Consider the following 8,212-nt stretch of genomic DNA (forward strand, 5'->3'; position numbering starts at 1 on the left):
ACCAAACGCTGACTAGATGACCTGAAAGACCTCTGCCATTTTTGTGGGGAACAGGACAATGGAATTGACTGGGTAATCTTTCTTTCTTTCTTTCTACAACTTTCTAAAATTTTCATATAGGCATCAGCTATGATCTTCCTTACTCACTCTTTTGAAGGCATCTTGAGTAAATCCACTCTATATGTGACCCATGGTGGCAAAATGAGTTGAAAAAATTTGTGAAATGAGTGAAGAAAAAAAAAAGTCAGTTTTGGTCGAATTTAAGGTTATAAGAAACATTAATTTCTTCAAAAAAGGGAAGAGAAAAAAGAAAAAAAAAAAAAAAAATGTGTTCATAACATGGCTTAATAATCAGTGTTCTTTACAGTTCCACTCTGTCAGGCTCACAGGTCAATCTCAAAGTCAAACACTGTCAGGTAAAGTTAACCATCTTGACATCTATGACAGAGCTTGCGAAACTAGTACATGACGCACAAATGCTCTTCTGTCTGTAAGAGTTTGAATTACTCATCCCCTAATCAAAGTTTCTGGACTGCTCTACTCTTGTAATGAAACAGCAAAGTGCTTTTATAAAAGAAACTGTATCCAAGGAGGATGCCACCTCAATATGTACTGCTTGTACAGTCAAACAGGTAAAAATTACTTCATATCTTTTCACTAAATTCTGCTTTTTACCTCAAAAGGTCCAAAATAATGAACCCCAAAATGAGTAAGTGGAGGTTCATTTGGTGGGACTCTTTCTAATGGTAAATCCACCATCTGTTGACATCCTGGAAGTGAATTCAATCTCCGGCAAACAATGCAAATGAACAGTTCTTATTGCTGTACTTACCTCAGTAATCTAATATTTCTGGTGCAATTTGCAGCACTATGTCCTACTTCCTGGTGTATATGTGGCAAGAGGATGTCTGCAATGTGAGAAAACTTGGCCAAAATGACTGGATGTTTGGATTCTTCAGGTATTGATGCCCTACTTAATTGTTCTCCAACTCTCAAAACATCTTCAAGAATGGTACAAAGTCCATAAATATGGCTACTCCTCTTTATACTTTCACCTCTTTTTAGGCTAGCAAGCTCATCAGGAAACATCTTTTCTTGAGAGAGTCTAATTATCTCCAATTCAGCCATCAGCCATCTCTTCTGTTGAGAAGTGAAGTTAAGTTGACTTTTGAAAGTCAATATTACTTTTTCCAATAAACCATCCTGCTCAGTTGTTTCCTCTTTCTTAAATCTCAAAATCCAAGCCGCTGCTTTCACACACTTGGATAAGATCTTCCTAATGGCAACAGTATCCAATACTGTCAAAGCAAACTTGATATCATATCATTAGGGCCACCATGACCCACTTCTTCATGTATATGTTTAAGAAAGATACCTTAGATGTGAAAGTCTTTCGCAAGTATAGCAGTATGTTTTGACTCTTCAAGTATAGCTGCCCTACTCAACCATCCCCCTACTCGTAAAACACTCGTAAAACACTGTCTTCAAGAACTGGATTGAGTTTATAAATGTGACTTTTCCTTTTCACTTGTTCTCCCTTGTGCAGACTTGAGAATTCATCAGAGTATCTTTGTCTTTGACAATAACAAATAAAAACCAATTCAACCTTCTTCAGCTCCTCCACAGAAAGCTCACTTCTGTCACATTGAGCCTTTATTTTCTCCATTTCATCTTCCAGTTGTTGTCTTTTCTGGTTTTTATTCATGCCAGACTGTGATAAAGCCATTTTCAATAATTTCCTCTTCTGACTTTGATTTAGGAGAAATTGCTTAAATCTGAGAATTCAAGCTACTGACCTTTTTAACCAGCTTCAGGGGGAGAAGTATTGGATACAATGTGTCATAACATCCTCCTCTAATTGTACAGTATAGACAGTGACACTTCTTTTCGTCTCTGGATCCTTTTGTGAACATTCTTCCAGGTCAGTAGGATTAACAGGCCACTCATTTTCAGGCAAAAGAAAAAACTGAGCTCTAAACACCCAAGTTTTTTTCTTCAGAACTGATTCTATTCTCAACCCTCTGGAAGCTATATCTGCTGGATTTGCTGCAGTGCTCACACGCCTCCATTGTGATTATCAAGACAACTTAAGAATTTCGGAAACTCTGTTAGCCACTAAAGTTCGATACCTTATATATTTCAGTAGAGGTACTGTCCGCCTTGCTGACAAATACACAGTTCTGTTCTCCACAATGAATCCATTCGACTTGCCAACGTGGCAGCACTAAGTTCAATTCGATAGACACCTACTTAAAAGAGCTACCATAGCTTTCCCCATTACAAAAGCAGCATGCACTTAGTTAATATCATGCAAAAGCATACAAGTAACTACTCCATAACCATCTTCGCTTGCATCAGAAAAGTAGTGCAGCCGTGCTGTGTTCACTTCTCCGGAACCCATAGGTTTAAAGCATATATTGATCTTCAAACTTTCCAAATTACACTATCAATCCAACCAGTAGGGCTGTGACGGTGGCAGTTTTTTTCCACTGCGGTGGTAATGGACCAACTACCGTCGGTGGCGCGGTGTTGATATATAATTTTGAAACATAACAAACGTGCGTGTTTATTTCACCCTACAAATACTAAAGTAAATATCAAATAAATTATACATTTAAATAAGAAAGTAGCCAAAATAAGAACGGTAAATATTAAACAAACATTTGTTGCATAAATTCGTAACAACCTCGCCCAACCCTTGTCCGACGGTTCATTAAAATTACTAGTCTGAGTCTGACTAGAGCCCGAGTCTTTTCTCTCTTTTTCCCATTACACTGTTGCATCCATTAAAATAGCTCAGTTTTGTTTTTAATAGGAACGTGGTTATATTTCTTTTCGTTTCTTTATAAAGAACATTTTTAACATTTTTGTTTGTTAAATTGCCCATAGATTTTTGCCCTAACGAAATTAAGATTTTAACGTAATGACTAAACGGCCAGATGCAGGCAGTGAGTTGATCACAGTCTATGTCTGATCAATTTTGCCTTCTCAAATCATCAAGACTTGCCTAAAATAAAATCTTCAAGCATATCCCAATGTTATTTTAAACGTTTAACTTAGAGAAATGCACACTATTATGCGTATACAATCGTTTGTTGGAGAGGGGACACTAAATGCGCTTTTCAGGACATGGAGGCGCCAGCACAATCATTTACAAAAAAAAAATAAAAATTAAATACACCGTAATCTTTGCTCATAAAGGTAAGCCAAATATATCATCCGGAACTGTAAAGAGTGTAATATCATTTGCATGCACTCACAATATTAACAAAATGTTGTGCTTTTGTAAAAAATAAAGCCTTTAAATGAAGCCAACTCAGCCTCTGCTTTGAGATGTGCAGAAGAAACAGACGACACCCCACATCATCTTTTGACAATTGAGCTTTGATTTTTGGATAATCTACTTCCCACATTTGACACACGGTCAGTAGGTTTGATGTCATCTTGTAAATGATCTAACATAACAATGGATGAAGCATAGACTGTGAGTTGAAGAATGTTAAACTCTTCCTGTGTTGTATCAGCATCAGACTGAACAGGAATAATATTCTTCAATGATCCTTCTGGACCATTCAATCAATGTTGAGCAGTATCTTTAAATGTGTTGCTGTATTTCATGATACTCAAAAAACATTTGTTTTTCCTGCAGTCAATGTCAATGTTGCCAATTTAGTGATTTTTAGGGTCCAAGCCCAGATCTGTATGTTTTCTTCTTCTTATTATTTTTTTATGCCAATGGGAGTCTGTGGCAGCCCTATGAAGGGAACATAGGAAAATAATGAAATTGGCAAAATTTTAGTGATAGCCATGAATAGTGATCTGACCAACTTTGAGGCCTCTAGGAAAATTAAACTTAGTACACCTGATTATTCTCTTCATGCTGATTACATTCAATAGCTTACATTAAGACTCCACCCACTGCAGTAGTGGCCAGTACAGTATTATGTTTTTCGCTACTCCTCCTTCAAAATTGTTATGATGTCGCAAACTTAACACCTATGGATCATGAGATATGAACAATTGATATTATTGCTTATATCTTTTGTACAGTTGCTCAGAAAATCATGATATTGGTGTCTATGGATTCCTTGGGTCATGCTGATGATATTGATTTTGCCAGGATCAGCTGAACCATGTGTCCACCATTTTTAAATTTGTCATAAATTCCAATATCTTTTGAACCATTAGACATATCTGCACAAATAGACATCATCAACAGCATGTCCCAGAGGTACCTGAGAAGTTTAAATACAGCGCCACCTAGCGTTCAAGAGATTTGCACGCTCGGTTTGCAAAAAACGCTTATAACTTTTCAAATGCTGATTCTAATGATGTCTCATTTGTGATTTTCCATCAGTGTGTCTATCCGCCATATTTAAGTAAATGAAGAAGTTGACCGTGCATGTGCTTGTTGATTTATGTTAGTTAGCTTAGCATACTAATTGGTTACAGCCTAACCATACTGTTTAATGTGAGTCTTCAGCTGTCATGTTAACCATAAGTTGCGTTACAATTAACTTAACCCTCTGGTTATGTTCGGGTCAAATTGACCGGGAAAAGATTTTCTTTTTCCCAAAAATACTAGTTAACGTTATTTTTACAACAACAACTAAGGTTAAATGTCTCCATTTTGTATAGATTACAAAGAACACAAGAGTGTGCTTGAAACATTTCTCTCCGGAATGTTTTTTAAGAACATTAACTGGAATTAGGAAGCTAAAGGAAGGTTCAGTTCCGTCCGTGTTTACCTGGACTCAGCTGTCTTACAAAAGGAAAACCTTGCGATCGTAAGTGAAACATATATTTTTTCAAATGATGTTATATAGATTAAAATACTTAATAATTCGTGATAAGAATCTGCAGCTAGATCGTAAGCACCTTTAAGATATTTATTATGAAATAAAGATAAACATGTTTGAGTCAATATAACAATATATACAGTATAACGTTACTAGGTAGAAACTTTATTTTTATGCAAAGCGGTGTGTGCTGTTTGAGGCTAACCCCTTTTAAAATCTCAAATTATGTTCAGAACATTATTTCTGTTTCTGTTCTGCTTTAGACAAGGAAAATGTCATTTAGAGGAAGAACATGTGGAAGAATGTGAGGAAGATGAAAGGTGAACAGAAATGGGGAACATTAATTAATATACTGTTTAAATAATGTTTTTAAATTAACATAAATGCATACTCTATAAGTTTTGTGTGTCATAAACTTGAAATTGTATAGTTCAATCAATGAAAGAACAATTAAGTTATGAACAGAGGTTGGATAAAATAATGTGGACACCTGCATAATCAGTAATATTTCTTTATTAAGTTATTTGGCCTAAATTTATTGTAATAAATTAACACAACTTGTGAATCCACTTTACCCAGGTGGAAAAGTGCACTTCGATAATGTTCTTAAAGTGCTCTATTTTCACACATCAATTTTGTACTTAATATACTATTAATCATTCTTTTGTACTTCTTAAGGTACAAATATATAAGTGTATATATATATATATATATATATATATATACATACACTCACAGAAGTGAGTACACCCCTCACATTTCAGCAATCATTTTAGTATATCTTCTCAAGGGACAATACTATAAAAAATTAAACTTGGATATATTTTAGAGTAGTCAATGTGCAGCTTGTATAGCTGTTTATATTTACTGTCCTGTAAAAATAACTTAACATACAGCCATTATTGTCAAAACAGCTGGCAACAAAAGTGAGTACACTCTAAGTGAACTTGTCAAAACTGTGTCCAAAGTGTCAATATTTTGCTGCTGGATGTTAGACACATGGTGCTTCTCCAACTTCTGCTTAAGGATGCCCCATAGGTGCTCAATAGGGTTCAGGTCAGATCACCTTCACCTGCACCTTCCTCAGCAAGGCAATTGTCATCCTGGTGGTGTGTTTGGGGTCATTATCATGTTGGAAAACTGCCGTTCAGCCCAGTTTCTGCAGGGAAGTCATCATGTTCTGCTTCAGAAATGTACAGTACTTAATGGAATCCATGTTTCCCTCAATGAACCGCAGCTCCCCAGTACCAGCAGCACTCATGCAGCCCCAGACCTTGATGTTACTAGTATGGTCTGAGCACTGACAAACTAACCTTCTACTTCTGCAACCTCTAAAGCAATGTTGGCAGCACTCATGCATCTGTTTTTTGAAGCCAGGTTCTGCACCTGAAGCACAGAATGAGTTGATCGACCCTTGTGAGGCATGTTCCGAATGGAACCCATATTGGAAAATCTCTGTATCACCCTGGCCACAGTACTGTAACTCAGTTTCAGGTTGTTACTGAACCTCTTATAGTCTAGGGCATCTTTGTGAAGAGCAACAATTCTAATTCTCAAATCTTCAGAGAGTTCTTTGCCATGAGGTGCCTTGTTAAACATCCACTGGTCAGTATGAGAGAATTGTACTCAAAGCACTAAATTTTAACTGCTCTAATACAAGATACACAACTTTGTATGGTAATGTCAAGCAGACAAAAACATGAACATGATAAATAGGACATGTGGCTTTGCATGGTTAAATGACATAGTGCTGTTATCACTTAGGATGTACTCACTTTTGTTGCCAGCTATTTTGACAATAATGGCTGTATGTTGAGTTATTTTCAGGGGACAGTAAATATACACGGCTATACAAGCTGCACATTGACTGCTCTAAAATATATCCCATTTTCATTAATATATGTATGTATTTATATTTTAACTGACTAAATTCTGTTCTTAAGTCTTTTTAATATGTGTTTTAATATGTTCAGATATGCTGCGATGAATGCCCTCGGTGGTTTCACTGCGACTGTATCAACACACCACCAACGATAGAGAGCTTCATCTGCCAGGCGTGTAAAAAATAAGAAAAAAAAAAAAGAAATTAAAGAAAAAAGTGAAATCTTGTTGGGAAATCTTGAATGTACATAGTTATTTTTGTGTTCAATATTTCATGTAAATAGTCAAATTCAGCGTTCAATCTTTGTGTAATTTTTTAATTGTTACAAAGTTTAAAAAAAACATGCTCATGTTGCTCCAAATCAGACATTTGTCACACTTTAAAATGTAAATTATACAAGTATGTGCCAAAAAAATTGAATATCAAGGGAAAGTCCATTTATTTCAATAATTTGTTTCAAAAAGTGAAACTTGTATGTTATATTAGTTCACTACACACCAAGTTAAATATTTCAAGCCTTTATTTGTTTCAATTTTAATGATTATGGACTAAAGATAAAAAAAAACAAATCCAGTATTTCAGAAAATTAGAATATCATGACAAAGTTCAACATTGTAGGCTCCCTGTGTCCCAATCTAGTCAGCTAATTAACGCAAAACACCTGCAAAGGTTTCCTCAGCCTTTAAATTGTCTCAGTCTGGTTTAGTAGGCTTCAGAAACATAGGGAAGTCTGCTGACTTGACGGTTGTGCAGAAGACCATCATTGACACCCTTCATAAAGAGGAAAAGGCAATTGCAAAAGAAGCTGGATGCTCACAGAGCGCAGTATCGAAGTATATTAACAGAGTGTTAAAAGGAAGGGATCAAGGCAGGCTAACAGAGTCTGACCACTTTTATAATTTTAAGTAAAACAAAGTTTGTGTAATCAAAGTCAATAAAAACTTAGTTCACTTAGCACCATTTTAGAGGTCGACCGATTATCGGCCCTACCGATTATTGGCGCCGATATTAAGCATTTTCACGATTATCGGAATCGGTTATTTTCAAAACCGATTTGCCGATAAAAATAATTTATTTTTGAAATGCGCTCTTTGGCTCCGACGCAGCCTGTCAGAGCTCACCACTCTGTGCCCTAGAGCAGTCTCCGCCCACCGCGCATCAGATTTGTTGGAAGTCGCGAGTCCGACCAATCAACTCCAAGGCTGAAGGAAGTGAAGACACAGACAGAACGCGCTTGCTGGAGCTGCGTGCAGCGTGCGGCAGTAATCACTTGTCTCTCAAAGGTAAGTCAGCAGCAGAAGTTGATTGTGTTTTAGTAATTCACAATCCTTTACGGTGAAGTTGCAAAAACACCTCAATGTTATCTTGATTTCCCGGATGCGGAAAACACGGACGGAATCGCGGAATCCAGTCATATAAATGGAATGTACTGTATACTGTTAACACTAAATGCCACGGAATTTTTCAAAGTTTGGATGAGTCATCAAAGTTTGGATGAATTAATCAAAAGTAGGACCGTATACTAGAGGTC

At 36.4% G+C, this 8,212-nt stretch overlaps 1 long non-coding RNA gene across 1 annotated transcript; it reads left to right on the forward strand.

Moving 5' to 3' along the window:
- The first annotated feature begins 14 nt into the window (after positions 1-14).
- Positions 15-6,851, forward strand: LOC127162308 (uncharacterized). The gene is made up of 4 exons (XR_007827298.1): positions 15-72; positions 4,639-4,787; positions 5,063-5,119; positions 6,773-6,851. It is a non-coding gene; the product is annotated as an uncharacterized LOC127162308 (long non-coding RNA).
- The last annotated feature ends 1,361 nt before the right edge of the window (positions 6,852-8,212 follow it).

This window comes from Labeo rohita, unplaced genomic scaffold (genome assembly GCF_022985175.1).
Source record: "Labeo rohita strain BAU-BD-2019 unplaced genomic scaffold, IGBB_LRoh.1.0 scaffold_882, whole genome shotgun sequence".
NCBI lineage: Eukaryota > Metazoa > Chordata > Actinopteri > Cypriniformes > Cyprinidae > Labeo > Labeo rohita.